The sequence below is a fragment of the Cucurbita pepo genome, chromosome LG09, assembly GCF_002806865.2.
Source record: "Cucurbita pepo subsp. pepo cultivar mu-cu-16 chromosome LG09, ASM280686v2, whole genome shotgun sequence".
Classification (NCBI taxonomy): domain Eukaryota; kingdom Viridiplantae; phylum Streptophyta; class Magnoliopsida; order Cucurbitales; family Cucurbitaceae; genus Cucurbita; species Cucurbita pepo.
In genome coordinates, this window is record NC_036646.1 from 4,355,321 (window position 1) to 4,374,050 (window position 18,730).

An 18,730-nucleotide genomic window follows, 5' to 3' on the forward strand; every position below is an offset into this window, starting at 1 on the left:
GAGAATAGTCTTGAGCACATATCAATATATACCACCAACTTAATACAAAATATGGGTATAAAAATATACCCAATAAACCATACTAATTTGTAGGCTCTCTTATTTTTGACCTAGCAAAGGTACCACGGTTTACTCTCATCATCACTTTTTTTCTGCGTCAAATAACTCTCTCTAACAAGTGGGGACAACACGTGCTTGCATGGTTCTGACAAGCCATCTTAGTTCAATGGTAGAGCGCGTGGCTTTTAAATACGTGGTAGTGGGTTCAATCGCCACAAATGGCGCTATAAATACCCAATGAATTATTCTTTATCTTCAGAATAGTTTTAAGGCATACCACCCTAATACAAAATATGGGTATGATATAGAGTATATAAATATGCTTATCTACAATGGTTTTGACAAGTTGTCTTAGCTCAGTGGTAGAGTGCGTGGCTTTTAACCATGTGGTCATTGGTTTGGTCCCCACAGAAGGAGCTATAAATTAAATAGCTACAAATACTCATTTATAGGCTCTCATAGCATCCTTTGCCTAGCAAAGACACCACATCACATTTTACTCACTTTTTTTCTGTCTCAAATAGATCTCTCTAACAAGTGGGGACAATATGTGCTATCATGGTTCTGACAAGCCATCTTAGTCAGTGATAAAGCATGTTCGATCCCCATACATGGAGCTATAAATACTCATTTGTAGGCTCACATTGCGTCTTGACCTCACAAAGACCACGGTTTACTCTTGTCACTTTTTTTTGCCTCAAATAACTCTCTCTAACAAGTGGGGACAACATGTGCTACCATGGTTGTGACAAGCCGTCTTAGCTCAGTGGTAAAGTGCTCGGCCTTCTACCACATTGTCGTGGGTTCGATCCTCATAGATGGTGCTATAACCTTGACCTCATCATCTGCCTCAAATAACTCTCTCTAACAAGTTGCTACCATGGTTGTGACAAGCCATCTTAACTCCGTGGTAGAGCGCGTGGCTTTTAACTACGTGGTCGTGGGTTTGATCCCCACAGATGGTGCTATAAATTAAATTGCTACAAATACTCGTTGTAATTGGCTCGAATTTTCCATGAAGTTGACAAAAATCATCATTAGCACCCGTACCACGTGACAAGGTAGAAAAAGAGAGAGTTAAGGTAAAAAAGTACTCTCCCCAATCCAAGAATAGGCAACATATAATGTCGTATTACCCTAGAGGGTGAGAGTACGGCCCAAAATGCAGTATTACCCACCCCGGTTACCACACAGTACCCATAAAACCATACTATGAATTAGTACCTACAAAACATTTTTTCAAAAGATTCTGTGTGTGGTAACCGGGGTGGGTAATACTGCATTTTGGGCCGTACTCTCACCCTCTAGGGTAATACGACATTATATGTTGCCTATTCTTGGATTGGGGAGAGTACTTTTTTACCTTAACTCTCTCTTTTTCTACCTTGTCACGTGGTACGGGTGCTAATGATGATTTTTGTCAACTTCATGGAAAATTCGAGCCAATTACAACGAGTATTTGTAGCAATTTAATTTATAGCACCATCTGTGGGGATCAAACCCACGACCACGTAGTTAAAAGCCACGCGCTCTACCACGGAGTTAAGATGGCTTGTCACAACCATGGTAGCAACTTGTTAGAGAGAGTTATTTGAGGCAGATGATGAGGTCAAGGTTATAGCACCATCTATGAGGATCGAACCCACGACAATGTGGTAGAAGGCCGAGCACTTTACCACTGAGCTAAGACGGCTTGTCACAACCATGGTAGCACATGTTGTCCCCACTTGTTAGAGAGAGTTATTTGAGGCAAAAAAAAGTGACAAGAGTAAACCGTGGTCTTTGTGAGGTCAAGACGCAATGTGAGCCTACAAATGAGTATTTATAGCTCCATGTATGGGGATCGAACATGCTTTATCACTGACTAAGATGGCTTGTCAGAACCATGATAGCACATATTGTCCCCACTTGTTAGAGAGATCTATTTGAGACAGAAAAAAAGTGAGTAAAATGTGATGTGGTGTCTTTGCTAGGCAAAGGATGCTATGAGAGCCTATAAATGAGTATTTGTAGCTATTTAATTTATAGCTCCTTCTGTGGGGACCAAACCAATGACCACATGGTTAAAAGCCACGCACTCTACCACTGAGCTAAGACAACTTGTCAAAACCATTGTAGATAAGCATATTTATATACTCTATATCATACCCATATTTTGTATTAGGGTGGTATGCCTTAAAACTATTCTGAAGATAAAGAATAATTCATTGGGTATTTATAGCGCCATTTGTGGCGATTGAACCCACTACCACGTATTTAAAAGCCACGCGCTCTACCATTGAACTAAGATGGCTTGTCAGAACCATGCAAGCACGTGTTGTCCCCACTTGTTAGAGAGAGTTATTTGACGCAGAAAAAAAGTGATGATGAGAGTAAACCGTGGTACCTTTGCTAGGTCAAAAATAAGAGAGCCTACAAATTAGTATGGTTTATTGGGTATATTTTTATACCCATATTTTGTATTAAGTTGGTGGTATATATTGATATGTGCTCAAGACTATTCTCGAGACAAAGAGTTTAGGGTTCTTTGAAGATATTTAATTTATAGAACAATCAAAGACTATTATGGAGACAAAGAGTCATTGGGTTTTTTTGAAGCTATTTATAATTTATAGCACAATCTGTAGGGATCGGACCCACAACTACGTGGTTAAAAGCCACGCGCTCTACCACTAAGCTAAGATGGCTTATCAAAACCATGGTAGCACATGTTTGTCCCCACTTGTTAGAGAGAGTTTTTTGAGGCAGAAAAAAGTGATGATGAGTAAACCCTAGTGTCTTGCTAGATCAAGGATGTGATGAAAGCCTGCAAATGAGTTGTGCTTACTAGGTATATTTACATACTCTATATCATGTCCATAGTTCAAAGATTGGAATTGAAAAGTTTACTGGATCCGATTTCAGTTTTTGGAAGATGCAAATTGAAGATTATTTGTACCAGAAATATCTTCACGAATCGCTATTGGGGGTGAAGCCGGATACCATGACCACGAAACAGTTGAAGCTCAAGAATTGTCAGGCCCCAAGATTGATCTGGTTGACGTTGTCTAGAAATGTGGCATTCAACATAATCAAGGAGAAGAAAACGTCAGATCAATTGAAGGTGCTGTTAAATATGTACGAAAAATCGTCGATTATGAACAAGGTGTATTTGATGCGGAAATTGTTCAATTGTACAAGACGAAAAATGTCACTTTCGGACAATTGTACAAGACGAAAGAGGAAGCATAATCGCAAATCAGAAGATGATGATGACTCTATAAATTTAGCCGAAGACATTGGGGATTCTTTAATCCTCAGCGTGGACAGTCTGATTGAATCTTGGATTTTGGATTCAGGTGCATCTTTTCATTCATCTCCAAATAAAGAGCTCTTTCGAAATTTGAAGTCTAGAAATTTCGAGAAGGTGTATCTTGCAACAACAAAGATTTTGAGATTGAAGAAAAAGAGGATGTCTACATAAAAACTCCGACAGGAAATCAGTGGACATTAAAGGATGTCAAATATAATCCTTGTCTCACGAAGAACCTGATCTCTATTGGTCAATTGGATAGCACAAGTTATGCAACAGAGTTTGGGAAGAGTTCATGGAAGATTTTGAAGGGTGCTATGGTGGTAGCACGTGACACAAAATCTGGAAACTTATACACCACTGCAGGGTGTATGAACATGATTGTTGTTGCTAAGAGTGCTTCAAATTCAAGTCTATGGCACAATAGACTTGGACATATGAGCGTCAAAGAAATGAAGATGCTGGTTGCGAAAGAAGTTTTAGAAGGTCAGAAATCTGTTGATATGGGTTCTTATGAGAACTGCTGATATGAACCAAGAGACATCAATCATACAATATGCTTCNCGAAAGAAGTTTTAGAAGGTCAGAAATCTGTTGATATGGGTTCTTATGAGAACTGCTGATATGAACCAAGAGACATCAATCATACAATATGCTTCAATGAAGATATGAATAAAATATTGTTGAAATTATCAAAAGATATTTCAATTCATGCCACATTGGAGAAGAATGAAGTTTCATGTTATAAATTTTGGGTGGATTACAATTTAGAGTAATTTAGAGTTATGTATTTCATTAATGTATTTTAAGACTTTTTCTTTACTTTAGGTTACAATTACATGATGGTTAATTATGGCCATTAAGTATGAATGTTACAACTCTTGGAATGCCTTAAATAGTTTCATTTTGAGGCTATATAAAGTCATGTATGTTGTATTTGTAAGAGACTTGGAAAATATAGTAAAAGAAGCATTTTTGCTTTTCTTTAGCCAATGGCTAAGTTTCTTTTTAATTCTATGTAGTTTAGGTTGCATATAGAATCATTCAAGCTCGACATGATCAATCTTGCTTGTGGAGTGATTCAAATCTCAATCAAGTGTTCTTGCCTTGAGATATTTGATCAACAAGAATCATTCAAGCTAGACATGATCGATCTTGCTTATGGAGTGATTCGAATCTCAAACAATGTTCTTGCCTTTGAGATATTCGATCAACAAGGTAATCCGAATCTTACTCCCCTTGTAGTGATTCCTTATCATATCAACTGCATTATGAACAAATAGAAACGAGCTAGCTTCAGAAAGATTGCCAGAGAATTGAAGAAAGTGTGGTTGGAAATGATCCATACAGATATTTGGGGACCATCTCCAGTTCCATCCCTTGGCGGATCAAAATTCTACGTCACCTTGATTAATGATTTTAGCAGTCAAGTGTGGATTTATTTCCTGAAACATAAGTCAGATGTGTTTGCTACCTTCAAGAAGTGGAAAGTTGAAGTTGAAAATCAAATCGGCTTGAAGATTATATGTCTGAGGTATGACAATAGAGGAGAGTACGACAAGTCATAATTCAAAGCATTTTGTGCAATTGAGGGAATTAGATTAACAAGGGCAGTTCCCGGTAAAACAAGACAAAATAGTGTTGTTGAAAGAATAAACTGAACATTGAATGAGTCGGCAAGGAGTATGAGAATTCATTCTAGATTGCCAAAGATATTTTGGGTTGAGCCGTAAATATAACAGTCTACTTGATCAATGAGGGCCGTCAGTACCCTTGGAGTTCAAGTTGCTAGAAGAAGTATGGACAGGAAAAGAACTCAAGTACTCTCACTTGAGAACTTTTGGTTGTATTGCGTATGTTCGTATTGATCCAGAGAAGAATGACAAACTTGACGTTGAGGCTGTGAAGTGCTACTTCATAGGCTATGAGCCTGACATGTTCGAAAATAGGTTTTGGGATCACAAGAACAGAATGTTATGAGACATTATGACTTGACCTTTCATGAAAATGTCATGTATAAGGATAAAGAGAAGAAAGATTCCAAGACAACGAAGTAAGTGAGAGTTGAGGTTTAGTTATTGAAAGATTCACCTAGTGATGAGTAGATACTCTAGAAACTTCTAAGACTGTTGCTAAGGAACCAGAGGCGAATCAAGTGACTCCTGAGCAGGTGTTGAGAAGATCATCCAGAGCTATCAGAGTACGAAGATAGGTATTACCTTCATACATTTGTTGCTGGCTGATGAATGGGAACTAGAGTCCCTTGGTGATGCTCTTCAGTCAGAGAATACAACCAAGTGGGAGCAAGCCATGGATGATGAGATGTCTAGGCTTTAGAAATGCGTTTCTCTCTCATCTACTGAGGCTAAGAACATAGCAATAGTTGAAGCTAGAAAGGAGATGATATGGATGACAGACTATCTAGAAGAATTGGGCAAGAAGCAGCACTAGAAAATGTTTATGCATATATATTTAAAGTGTCATACAATTGGTGAGGAGTCTAGTCTATCATTCAAAGAAAAAATACAGAAGACGATACCATTTCACTCACACGTAAGTAAAAGATGATGATATGTTTGGAGAAGATAGAGGGTGAAAAGAATCTAACAAACATGTTGGGTTGATGTTGGAACATTGAAGTTGTGCAAAGCCTCAATTAGTATGGTGCAGTGAAGATGTTGATCGTCGTTTGAGAATGAAATACTTGGTTGACTAGATCCGTCTCAATGGGAGAATTTTGGGATATGGAGTCTGCTGTCTATTTATACATTATTCAATGGGAGAATTTTTGGATATGGAGACTACTGTCTATTTATAAATTATTCAAATGTTATTGTTAGTAAAACTATATGTGGAAAATATAGAGTAAATGACTATTTATAGTAAAAAGTCAGTAAAGAAATATAGGATATATATTTATATATAATAGATGTGATATCTTTAAAAACTATATATATATAGTAAACAGAAACCATATATATACCCATGAGACGGTGTGTATTCTCTCTTGGTGTACATAGTTATCAATATAAACCTTTAGCCAATATTCCTCCTTGCATTTTGTCTCTATTGTTGTTTGTGTTCATCTTGATCGAGTGTGTGTTATTGTACGATTCTAACAAGCCCATAACCCATAGGTCCGAGGATCAAACTTCATTCTGATACCAATTGAAAGGAAGGAAAGAAAATCTAGTAATTGAAGGAATGAATGAAAATCCCGAGGGATTGGAAGGAGGGTTTTAAGAATTTTTTTGGAAGAAAATCGTATGGAGGTGTTATTTGATCACTATCTATGTTAAAAGCACTTGAAGAGTGACTCCAACTTTTTCTTCTAAAAGATTAACAGCAGATTTTGAATTCAAAAAAATAATATACGATCACGATCCGGCGCCATTAAACTTCTATATATAATAAGATTTTCCGTCAAAAAATTCACCAACCATTTAATAGTTTAAATACTCATCCTATTAGATTTCATGTTGAGAAATGCTCAATTTTCCACCAAAATTTGCTCTGTTTCCACTGTAAATTTCTCTAAATTTTCTAAATAAGTTCTAGAATAAGAGAAAAGGTAAGCACCATTCAAGTTTCTTTCCCGTTTTCACAATTAGTTGTAGTGAGGAGGCTTTCATAATGAATCGATTAAATTTCTTCCATGAATCAAGAGTTACAATGAAGATGAGTTGATTAGAACAAAGAACACTCAAAATCATCAACTAATGAACATAATTTAAGATGAGAAAAACTAGGTTTCGAGTATCATAATGGGGCAAAACTTAATTTAGTGATTTTCCTTTGAATTGACGCCCCAAGACTCTTAAATCCTCTGAATCAAACCCTAAAAAAATCGAGCAAAAAATGCTCATTGTGTATCAACGAATTTTGAGAAAAAAAATCTACTAGGATGTTGGGTTTTGTGTTCCCTTTTCTAGCCAGCCTTTTCTCTAATTCATAGTCATGTTCCTCCCCCAAGCATCCTCTAAGTAACTGACATGTCACCTCCTTCTAGTCACCTTCGTAATATCTCCATCTCCAAATCATGCATCAACCTCTTACAAGTCCCAGTCATATTATCACATCAACCTCTTAAGTCAGAGTCATGTTGGATCCTCCAATGCTCCTCCAAGTCACCATCGTATCTCTTTCTCATAGTCGCCTCCATGTCGCGTCCTCGAAGTCACCACATCAACCTCTTTTAAGTTAGAACCATGTCTCTTCTTCAATCCTCCTCCAAGTGACCGACATATGACCTCCTCCAAGCCTCATAGTCATTACCATGTTGCCTCTCCAAGTCACCTCTATGTCACCCCTTGACCAAGTACATCTATGATGCTTTCTCCGAGGAGCTAGAGATAAAATTGTGTAATGGTCGAAGTGGCCAACAAATCTTGACTGCCAACAAACAAATCTTGCGCCTAAGGATAAAATGGCCGGCCAACAAATAAATCCTGCACCTAAAGATAAAATGGCCGGCCAACAAACAAATCTTGCGCCAAGAGATAAAATTGAGCAATAGCGGAAATGACCAATAAATCTTGACGGCCAACAAACAAATCTTGCGCAAGATAAAATGGTCGAAGTGGCCAACAAATCTTAATCTTGCGCCTAAAGACGACCAAGAAACAAATCTTGCTCCTAGAGATAAAATTGCACAATGGCTTGAAGTGGCCAACAAATCTTGATGCCAACAAACAAATCTTGCGCCTGAAGATAAAATGGTCGAAGTGGCTATCAAATCTTGACGGCCAACAATACAAATCTTGCTCTTAGAGATAAAATTGCACAATGGCTGAAGTGGCCAACAAATCTTGACGCCAACAAACAAATTTGCGCCCGAAGATAAATGGCCAAAGTGGCCAACAAATCTTGACACCAACAAACAAATCTTACGCTTGAAGATAAAATGGCCAAAGTGGCCAACAAAACAAATCTTGCGCATGGCCAACAAACAAATCTTGCGCCAGATTGCCCAAACAAAACGAATCTTGCGCCTAAAGATTGCCCAAGTGGCTAGCTAAAAATCTACTTAGAACCTCTGGATATCTACCTTACCATTTGAACTTTGATCTTTGAACGAAGTTTCTCAAATTTTACCCGTCTAGAGACTTGGTGAAGATGTCTCCAAGCTATTCCTCTGTTCAGATGAAGTCAATCCTCTTAAGTTCCCGATCTGCACACTCCCGATGTAATGGAACCTGATCTCTATGTGTTTGCTCCGGTCGTGCAAAACTGGATTTTTTATCAGGGAGATTGTAGCTTTGTTGTCGACATAAAGCATTGATGGATAGCCTTCTCTTCCGATGAGTTCTTCCATCAGCCGCGCTAGCTAGACCCCATGTGTTGTTGCCTTCGAAGCGGCGATGTACTTTTCTTTGTAAGAAGACAAAGTAACTACCTTTTGTTTAGTTGATTGCTAGCAAATCGCACCGTCTAAGAGGAAATGAATCATTCTGGTGGTGCTCTTACGATCATTAACGTCACCCGCCATGTCACTATCACTGTAGCCGACCAGCTCTAGCTTCTACTTTCCTCTCCTTGCACAGTATTTCACACCCCAGCCTCTGGTTCCAGCCATATAGCACAGGATGCGCTTGACAGCCACAAGATGCTCCTCCCTAGGTGCTTCCATAAACCTACTTACGTATCCAACTGAATAAGCGAGGTCAGGGCGTGTGTTTATCAGATAGCGCAGGCTCCCAAAAATGCTGTGCTAATTAGTGGCATCGATTGCCATCGTAGTGCCGACCTTACTTAGCTGGAGTCAATGTTGTGGTAATTAGTGGCGTCGACTGCCGTCGTAGTGCCGACCTTACTTAGCTGGAGCCAGGCCACTATTAATGTCCTTGTAGGGTTACTGTCCACTAGCCCAGCTGTGTCCAACAGCTTCTTCGCATACGCACTTTAGTAGATGGTGATGCCGACAGTACTCTATTGTACTTTGATGTCGAGGTAGAGCTGAGCACGTCGAGATCGCTCATCCTGAAGTTCTTTGACATCTCCCTCTTGAATCTTCCAAAAACTTCCATGTCGCCTTCAGTAATTATGAGGTTGTCGACGTACACTCCCACAATCTGCCGCTACTCGCAGTGGCCGTGCGTGTACATGCCATGCTCAGTGGCACATCGCTTGAACTTCAGCGACAACAGGGTACTGTCGAGCTTCGCGTTCCAGTACCTTGCTGGAGTTGCCAAAGCCGATAGAATGCCTTGTGCAAGCGCAGAACCTTGCTGGAGTTGTCATTTTCCATGAATCCAAGTGGTTGTTAGACATAGACGGTCTCCATGAGCTCTCCGTTGAGGAAAGCGGACTTTCCGCCCATGTGGTGGACCAACCAAGAGCAATGTGCCGCGATTGCCAGCAACAGGCGGACGAATTCCAACCTTGCCATTGGCGTGACTATCTCTTCGAAGTCTACTCCTTGCTTCTAGACGTAGCCCTTCGCCACTAGACGGGCCCTGTGCTTCAACTTCTCCCTCTTCGTTTCGCTTTAGTTTGAATACCCATTTGAGCCCTATGGCTCGTGTTTTGATGGCATGTTCTCCAGACTCCACATCTTGTTCTTTGTGATGGACATTATCTCTTCTTACATTGCCTTCAGTCAGCACGGGTTCCTTCCTGCTTCGGCGAAGAAGTTTGGCTCATCGCGCAGATGGCATGCAGTTCAGCCACTTCTTCTTCAGGCTCGCACGTCGCCAGTCTTGGTGGTTCACCTCCTCCCAGTAGGTCTTCAATCCTCTGGTATCTGGCCGCCAGACCATCATCGTGATCGGCATTCAACGTCGAGTCTGTCGTATGTGGTGTTGCGAACTACACTAGTTTAGTGGGCGTAGCAGGAGTTGTGATTGGTGTTGGCATAGGCGTTCCCAGTGCAGCTGCTAAGATGGTGACAATGCCTGACGCTGTGCTCCTCCTTCTCCTGGCTCGGTGACGAGGTACTCCACCATGAATTGATTTGTATTTTGGTCTGCCTTGGTCACGTCGTTCCACTGCCAGAAGGTGTTCTCGTCGAAGATGACGTCGTGCGACACGTGAGCTCACCCCCCAGTAGGATCATAGAGCTGTACACCTTGCTCCCGGGTTCGTAGCCGATGAAGAAAACCTTTAGCCCCTAGGATCGAGCTTATCGAGGTGGGGACACGTGATCTTCATGTATGTGACACAACCGAATACTCGGAGATGATGTAACGCTGGCTTCTTGTTGTACCTGGCCTCATGTGGCGTCTTCCCGTCAAGGCTTCTCATTGGCGACCGATTGAGGAGATAGATGCCGTCATGATCGCCTTTCTCCAGAACCTTCCGGGCATCCCAACCGTTATCAGTAGTGACCTTGCCGACCCGATGATGGTCTGATTTTGGCGCTCCACCACCCATACATGCCGAGCTCATCGCAGTGCACCATCTCCTCCTTCTTTTGATCTCCTTCTTTTCCCGCCTTTGCCGTTGTTGGTCCCATTGCTCTCGCCGGAGTTGGCGGGAAGACAATTTGCCTCAGTTTACCGTCCTTAAAGCGGATCTCCGAGAACTGGTTCCACAATTTCTCGATGTTGGACTGCTCGATTTTGGACTCTGGCACTCGCTACACATAAACCCAGCGAGACTTGATCCCCTCCCGGGCCGATTGCGCGGTGCGCTTGGTGGATAGAGAGGCTAGAATCTCTAGACGCACAGACCGCAGTATGGCAGAGAACGCCAGCCAATCCTCCTGATACTCGATCGTTTCTCTTTTCTCCGGCTCGACGGTGTGCCACAACACTTGTGCCTGTAGCTTGACGCGCATCGGGTACTGCACAGAGGCGGTCGTCTCCTTAATTACTCCCTCGATGACAACTCGACTTCCGTCTTCGCGGCGCCGACCTCTTGGTGGCGGTGATGGAGACGCCGACACTCAGCGGCGGCGTCGAGGAGTGCGACATCGCCGCTTGTATAGTGGTGAGAATTCCACATTGTGGCTGGCTACAAACCAATAAAGCGTATTAACATAACTCAAAACCACTACGAGCTTTTTATGAACAAACTGGTGAAGCAAATAAGAAGTTTTTTTTTTGTTTATCCTTAATCATGAAATTGATGAATGTTACCAAATATCTAAGTGGCTGTAGTTTAGTGGTGAGAATTCCACGTTGTGGTTTTGGAGACTTGGGCTTGAATCCCAGCAGCCACATCTACTTTTTTTAAGCTACGAACCATTGAAGCATATTAACATAACTCAAAATCACTACGAGCTTTTATGAACAAACTGGTGAAGCAAATTAGAAGTTTTTTTTGTTTACCCATAAGCATGAAAGTGATGAATGTTGGCTAGATATCCAAGCGGCTGTAGCTTAGTGGTGAGAATTCCATGTTGTGGCCGTGGAAACCTGGGTTCGAATCCGAACAGCCACATCTTCTTTTTTTAAGCTACGAACCATTGAAGCGTATCAACATAACTAAAATTACACGAGCTTTTATGAACAACCTGGTGAAGCAATATAGAAGTTTTTTTGTTTAGCCTTAATCATGAAAGTGATGAATGTTTGCTAAATATCCAAGTGGTTTTAGTTTAGTGGTGAGAATTCCACGTTGTGGCTATGGAGACCTGGGCTCGAATCCCAACAACCACATCTACTTTTTATATAAGCTACGAACCAGTGAAGCATATTAACATAACTCAAAATCACTACGAGCTTTTATGAACAAACTGGTGAAGCAAATTACTAGTTTTTTTTGTTTACCCTAAAGCATGAAAGTGATGAATGTTGGCTAGATATCAAAGTGGCTGTAGTTTAGTGGTGAGAATTCAACGTTGTAGCCGTGGAGATCTGGACTTGAATCCCATCAGCCACATCTACTTTTTTTAAGCTACAAACCATTGAAGCCTATTAACATAACACAAATTTACACGAGCTTTTATGAACAAACTAGTGAAGCAAAATAGAAGTTTTTTTGTTTACCCTTAATCATGAAAGTGATGAATGTTCACTAAATATCCAAGTGGTTGTAGTTTAGTGGTGAGAATTCCACGTTGTGGCCATGGAGACCTGGGCTCGACCTTTTATGAACAACCTGGTGAAGCAAAATAGAAGTTTGCTAAATATCCAAGTGGTTGTAGTTTAGTGGTGAGAATTTCATGTTGTGGCCGTGGAGACCTGGGCTCGAATCCCAGTAGCCACATTTACTTTTTTAAGCTACGAACCATCGATGCATATTAACATAACTCAAAATCACTACGAGCTTTTATGAACAAACTAGTGAAGCAAATTAGAACTTTTTTTTGTTTACCCATAAGTATGAAAGTGATGAATGTTGCCTGGATATCCAAGTGGTTGTAGTTTAGGGGTGAGAGTTCCACTTTGTGGCTGTGGAGACCTAGGCTCGAATCCCAACAACTGCATCTACTTTTTTTTAAAGCTACAAACGATTAAAGCGTATCAATAATGAATGTTGGCTAGACATCCAAGTGGTTGTAGTTTAGTGGTGAGAATTCTACATTGTGGCCGTGGAGACCTGGGCTTGAATCCCAGCAGCAGCCACATCTACTTTTTATAGCTACCAACGAGCAAATTTAAAGTTTGTTGGTTTATCCTTAATCATGAAAGTGATGAATGTGGACTAAACATCCAACTGGTTGTAGTTTAGTGGTGAGAATTCCACGTTGTGGCCGTGGAGACCTGGGCTTGAATCCCAGCAGCCACATCTACTTTTTATAGCTACCAACGAGCAAATTTGAAGTTTGTTGGTTTATCCTTAATCATGAAAGTGATGAATGTCAATNGGGCTTGAATCCCAGCAGCAGCCACATCTACTTTTTATAGCTACCAACGAGCAAATTTAAAGTTTGTTGGTTTATCCTTAATCATGAAAGTGATGAATGTGGACTAAACATCCAACTGGTTGTAGTTTAGTGGTGAGAATTCCACGTTGTGGCCGTGGAGACCTGGGCTTGAATCCCAGCAGCCACATCTACTTTTTATAGCTACCAACGAGCAAATTTGAAGTTTGTTGGTTTATCCTTAATCATAAAAGTGATGAATATCAGCTAAATATCCAAGTGGCTGTAGTTTAGTGGTGAGAATTCCACATTGTGGTCGTGGAGACCTGGGCTTGAATCCCAGCAGCCACATCTACTTTTTTTAAGCTACGAACAATCGAAGCATATTATAACTCAAAATCANAGCTACCAACGAGCAAATTTGAAGTTTGTTGGTTTATCCTTAATCATGAAAGTGATGAATGTCAGCTAAATATCAAAGTGGTTGTAGTTTAGTGGTGAGAATTCCACGTTGTGGCCGTGGAGACCTGGGCTCGAATCCCAGCAGCCACATCAACTTTTTATAGCTACCAACGAGCAAATTTGAAGTTTGTTGGTTTATCCTTAATCATGAAAGTGATGAATGTCAATTAAATATCAAAGTGGCTGTAGTTTAGTGGTGAGAATTCCACGTTGTGGCCGTGGAGACCTGGGCTTGAATCCCAGCAGCCACATTTACTTTTTATAGCTACCAACGAGCAAATTTGAAGTTTGTTGGTTTATCCTTAATCATAAAAGTGATGAATATCAGCTAAATATCCAAGTGGCTGTAGTTTAGTGGTGAGAATTCCACATTGTGGTCGTGGAGACCTGGGCTTGAATCCCAGCAGCCACATCTACTTTTTTTAAGCTACGAACAATCGAAGCATATTATAACTCAAAATCATTTATGAACAAACTGGTGAAGCAAATTAGAAGTTTTTTTTGTTTACCCATAAGCATGAAAGTGATGAATGTTGGGTAGATATCCAAGTGGCTGTAGTTTAGTGGTGAGAATTTCACGTGGAGACCTGGGCTTGAATCCTAGCAACCACATCTACTTTTTTTAGCTACGAACCATTGAAGCATATTAACATAACTCAAAACCACTACGAGCTTTTTTTAACAAACTGGTGAAGCAAATTAGAAGTTTTTTTATTTATCCTTAATCATGAAATTGATGAATGTTGGCTAAATATCCAAGTGGCTGTAGTTTAGTGGTGAGAATTCCACATTGTGGCCGTGGTGACCTTGGCTTGAATCTCAGCAACGACATCTACTTTTTTTTAGCTACGAACCATTGAAGCATATTAACATAACTCAAAATCACTAGAGCTTTTATGAACAAATTGGTGAAGCAAATTAGAAGTTTTTTTGTTTCTCCTTAATCATGAAATTGATGAATGTTGGCTAAATATCCAAGTGGCTGTAGTTTAGTGGTGAGAATTCCATGTTGTTGCCGTGGAGACCTGGGCTTGAATCCCAACAGCCATATTGACTTTTTTTAGCTACGAACCATTAAGTATATTAACATAACTCATGAGCAAATAAAGCTAAATATCCAAGTGGTTGTAGTTTATTGGTGAGAATTCCACCTTGTATATACAATCCATGATGAATGATAGACTAAACATAAATACCAATAGCCACATTTGCTTTTTTTAGCTAGGAACCTTTTTTTAGCTACTAACCATGAACAAACTCGTGAACTACAATCCATGATNATTTTTTTTTTTTTTTTTTTTTTTTTTTTTTTTTTTTTTTTTATCCTTGTTCATGAAAGCGATGAATGATGACTAAACATCCAAGTGGTTGTAGTTTAGTGGTGAGAATGACCTGGGCTCGAATCCCAGCCAGCCACATCATAGACATCCGTGTTCTACCTCTAATAGAGTTCACAACTCAACCTTCTATTTTTCTGATTGGATTAGACACATGCTTTTCTAATGATTAGTTGTAGATTATGAAAAATGATGAGTTAAATATTGAATTGGTTGTAGTTTAATAGTGAGAATTCTAGGTTGTGGCTGTGGAGACCTGGGCTCATATTGAATTGGTTGTAGTTTAATAGTGAGAATTCTAGGTTGTGGCTGTGGTTGTAGTTTAATAGTGAGAATTCTAGGTTGTGGCTGTGGAGACCTAGGCTCAAATCTTAATAGCCACACATGTGACATTGTTTTAAATAGAGTGGTTGTAGTTTAATTGGTCTGGTATGGTCCTTGTTCCACCTCTATTTTCTTATTGGATTAGACATGTGTTTCTAATGATTAGTTGTATGGTCCTTGTTCCACCTCTATTTTCTTATTGGATTAGACATGTGTTTCTAATGATTAGTTGTAAATTATGAAGAATGTCGAAGTGACTAGACATGTGTTTCTAATGATTAGTTGTAAATTATGAAGAATGACGGGTTGTAAATTATGAAGAATGATGGGATAAATATCGAAGTGACTGTAGTTTAGTGGTGAGAATTCCACGTTGTTGTGATCGTGGAGACCTGGGCTTGAATACATGCACTAACATTTTGAGATTTGTTTTCTAATTCTCAATAACATAAGGTTGAAACATTCCATTGTTGTGACCGTAGAAACCTGGGCTTGAATCCATGCACCAACATTTTGAGTTTTATTTTCTAATTCTCAATAACATAAGGTTGAAACATAGAAACATAAATTTAAATAAAACGATCAAACATGAAACATTGTTCTGCTTTTAGCTACAACCGCTGGTATGACATTTGTAATGGTTTGGTATGGTCCTTGTTCCACCTCGAATAGAGTTCACAGCCCAACCAAAAGAAACTATTCAACCATATTAACATAACTCAAAAGAAACATTGAACTCGAATAGAGTTTACAATCTAACCCTCTATTTTTTGCTTTTCGGATTGGATCAGAATGCGTTACCAGATGATACATGGAAAGAATAAGAAGTTTTCTGGTTTATCCCTCAATCATGAGCTGTCAAGACGAGACGAACGTTGGTCTCCACTTGGTCTTCTCCATCTACGAAGGGGTTCCTCCTCATTGCACTTCTTGTTGCAATATTCTAAGGCATATACTCGTACTTTTTACAAGAGTAACACTTATCATGCTCTTATCTTTCCAGGGATTTGTATCGTCATGGGTTTGTGAGGTATGGTTGCCACGTTTGCGACCACGGCCACAACCTTTACTTTCCTTTTTGTGGACGCCATGTCCCTTTGTACCTGAAAATGAAGAATCAACCACATCTTTCTTTTTTGAATTTGCATGAATCTTGAGAAAACATCTTAAAGGAACTTCTTGACAATGAGATGTGCTCGTCAGCTAATCCCTAATAGATGAGGAGCATGCTAGCAGCACCTGTTGTCCCCATTTGTTAGAGAGTTAATTAAAAAGTGTCCATGAGATGAGAGTATATTGTAGTGTCTTTGCTAGGCCAATGATGCAATGAGAGCCTACCATGAGTATTTGTAGTAATTTAATTTAAAGCGCCATCTATGGCGATCGAACCCATGACCACGTGGTTAAAAGCTACGCGCTCTATCATGGTCATGCTCATTCAAGGCGTGTTGCCCATGGCCGCATGTCCATGACAAGCCAAACCCTTTATGTCTTTCCATGTTCTAGTGTTTTACTTTTGTATTTCTAGGAAGTATGACTTTCGGAAAAATCATGTCGAGGCCTGCCAGACATGAAATGCCTCAAAATGTATAGGGGGATATGACTAGTTGTCAACTTCTCTCTACCAATAGTTATATATTGTGAGCCGTTGTTGTTACTCTCTTGTTTGCATATATAACGTCTCTTTCAAAATCCCTCTCTGCTCTCGTTTTCTAAAACCTTCTTCTTAAACCAAGGCCAGAGGCTCGACATACGTCGCTTGGCCGTAGGCGACATAAGAACGAATTGGCTTAGCTCACTTGTCGTTGGAAAGTGAGTGCCGCACAATTGCAAGTCCGCTGCCATCAAGAGTGCGATGGTGACAAGTAGTATCAGAGCTTTGTTAGCTCCGTGACATAGCAAAGACCGAAACCATGTCGACAACAAAATCGACACCCAAATCACAAGCCGACCGACTTACTTTAATAGAGGAGGAAATGTTGTTCCTCAAAGAAGTCCTTGACACCATTTGGTTCCTGGATGCACGAGTGACGGAATTGAATGGAAAAGTCTTAGAAATCCATGCAATGGGCAACCACCTGGATGGGTTGCCAATCATAGAACTAATATTTTGAGTGGTCTCATTTGAAGAAAGAGTTGCTCCTACGAGTAGCTTAAGACAATCTGGTGGCGAAGAGTTTGACAAGCTACAAAATACCATGATGAGTTTGTTTAATGGATTAGCTGACGAATTCAGAACAACGATCGATGTCATCCAATAAAAGATGGCCGAGATGAACACCCCAATTGGGGTGACCATGAAAGCCATGGTGAACGTCACGGCTGGGCAAACTCATACAGGATCCAACAAACTGAGGTTCCCAGACCCTAGACCCTTCAAAGGGAATCGGGACGCCAAAAAGTTGGAGAACTTCATCTTTGATGTCGAACAGTACTTCAAAGCCACAACGGCTTGTACCGATGACATAAAAGTGACAGTAGCCTCAGTGCATCTCATAGACGATGCAAAACTTCGGTCTACGAAGGTGCAAGACATCGAGAATGGATTGTGCACCATCGACTCGTGTGAAGACCACAAGAGAGAGTTGAAGGACCCATTCTTCCCCGAAAACATAGAATATATAGCAAGGGAAAAACTAATAACCCTAAAACAAACTGGAAGCATAAAGGACTATGTCAGACAGTTCTCGACCCTGATGCTAAATATCAGGGGCACGTCAGAGAAAGACAAGGTATTTCTCATTATAAATGGATTACAACCATGGGCCAAAACAAAAATACACGAGAAAAAAGTTCAAGACCTAGCTACCGCAATCGCCAGCGCCGAGAGACTCGTAGACTTTGGGAACGAAGCGAGTTTCCAAAGAAGAACAACACAGGCCCCAAACACTGGGGGCAAAACATATAAGCCATAAGGTCATCGAAATGAAGGCCCCAATAGGCTAAACGGAAGTAACGACAGACCAAGTGGGTGGACAAATAGACCTCTTCAAAATAACCAAGCGGGGACATCTCGAGGACCTTACCCTCAAAAGAACTACCTGATGGCACCTTTTCAATGTTTGTTGTGTAAAGGCCCCACAAACTGTCCTACTGTCCTCATCGGGCCTCTCTTAGTGCACTCCAAGTGTCCATTCAAGAGAGCAACGACACCGGAGTCGAGACTACGCCAGATAGGAGGGAAGATCAAGACAACCCCCGAATGGGTGCGCTTAAATTCTTGTCAGCCCTCCAACGGAAGGTCGACACAAAGGAGATAATGGAGAAAGAGCTCATGTTCGTAGATGCAATAATAAACTCCCGACCGAGCAAGAGCACCTTGATAGACTCAGGTGCGACCCACAACTTCATCACCGACCAAGAAGCACGAAGATTGGGACTCACCATAGAAAAGGACCCTGGAAAAATGAAAGCTTTCAACTCCGAGGCCCTCCCTATTGTGGGAGTCTCCAAAAGAGTTCCCTTAAAATTAGGGGCCTGGTCAGGGAGATGAACCTTGTCGTAGTT

At 40.6% G+C, this 18,730-nt stretch overlaps 4 non-coding genes across 4 annotated transcripts; 3 read left to right on the forward strand and 1 right to left on the reverse strand.

Moving 5' to 3' along the window:
- The first annotated feature begins 953 nt into the window (after positions 1 to 953).
- On the forward strand, positions 954 to 1,025 carry TRNAK-UUU. Its single transcript has one exon. It is a non-coding gene; the product is annotated as a tRNA-Lys (tRNA).
- A 515-nt stretch (positions 1,026 to 1,540) lies between these two features.
- On the reverse strand, positions 1,541 to 1,612 carry TRNAK-UUU. Its single transcript has one exon. It is a non-coding gene; the product is annotated as a tRNA-Lys (tRNA).
- Positions 1,613 to 13,580: 11,968 nt separating this feature from the next.
- Positions 13,581 to 13,652, forward strand: TRNAH-GUG. Its single transcript has one exon. It is a non-coding gene; the product is annotated as a tRNA-His (tRNA).
- Positions 13,653 to 13,741: 89 nt separating this feature from the next.
- On the forward strand, positions 13,742 to 13,813 carry TRNAH-GUG. Its single transcript has one exon. It is a non-coding gene; the product is annotated as a tRNA-His (tRNA).
- Positions 13,814 to 18,730: the final 4,917 nt, after the last annotated feature.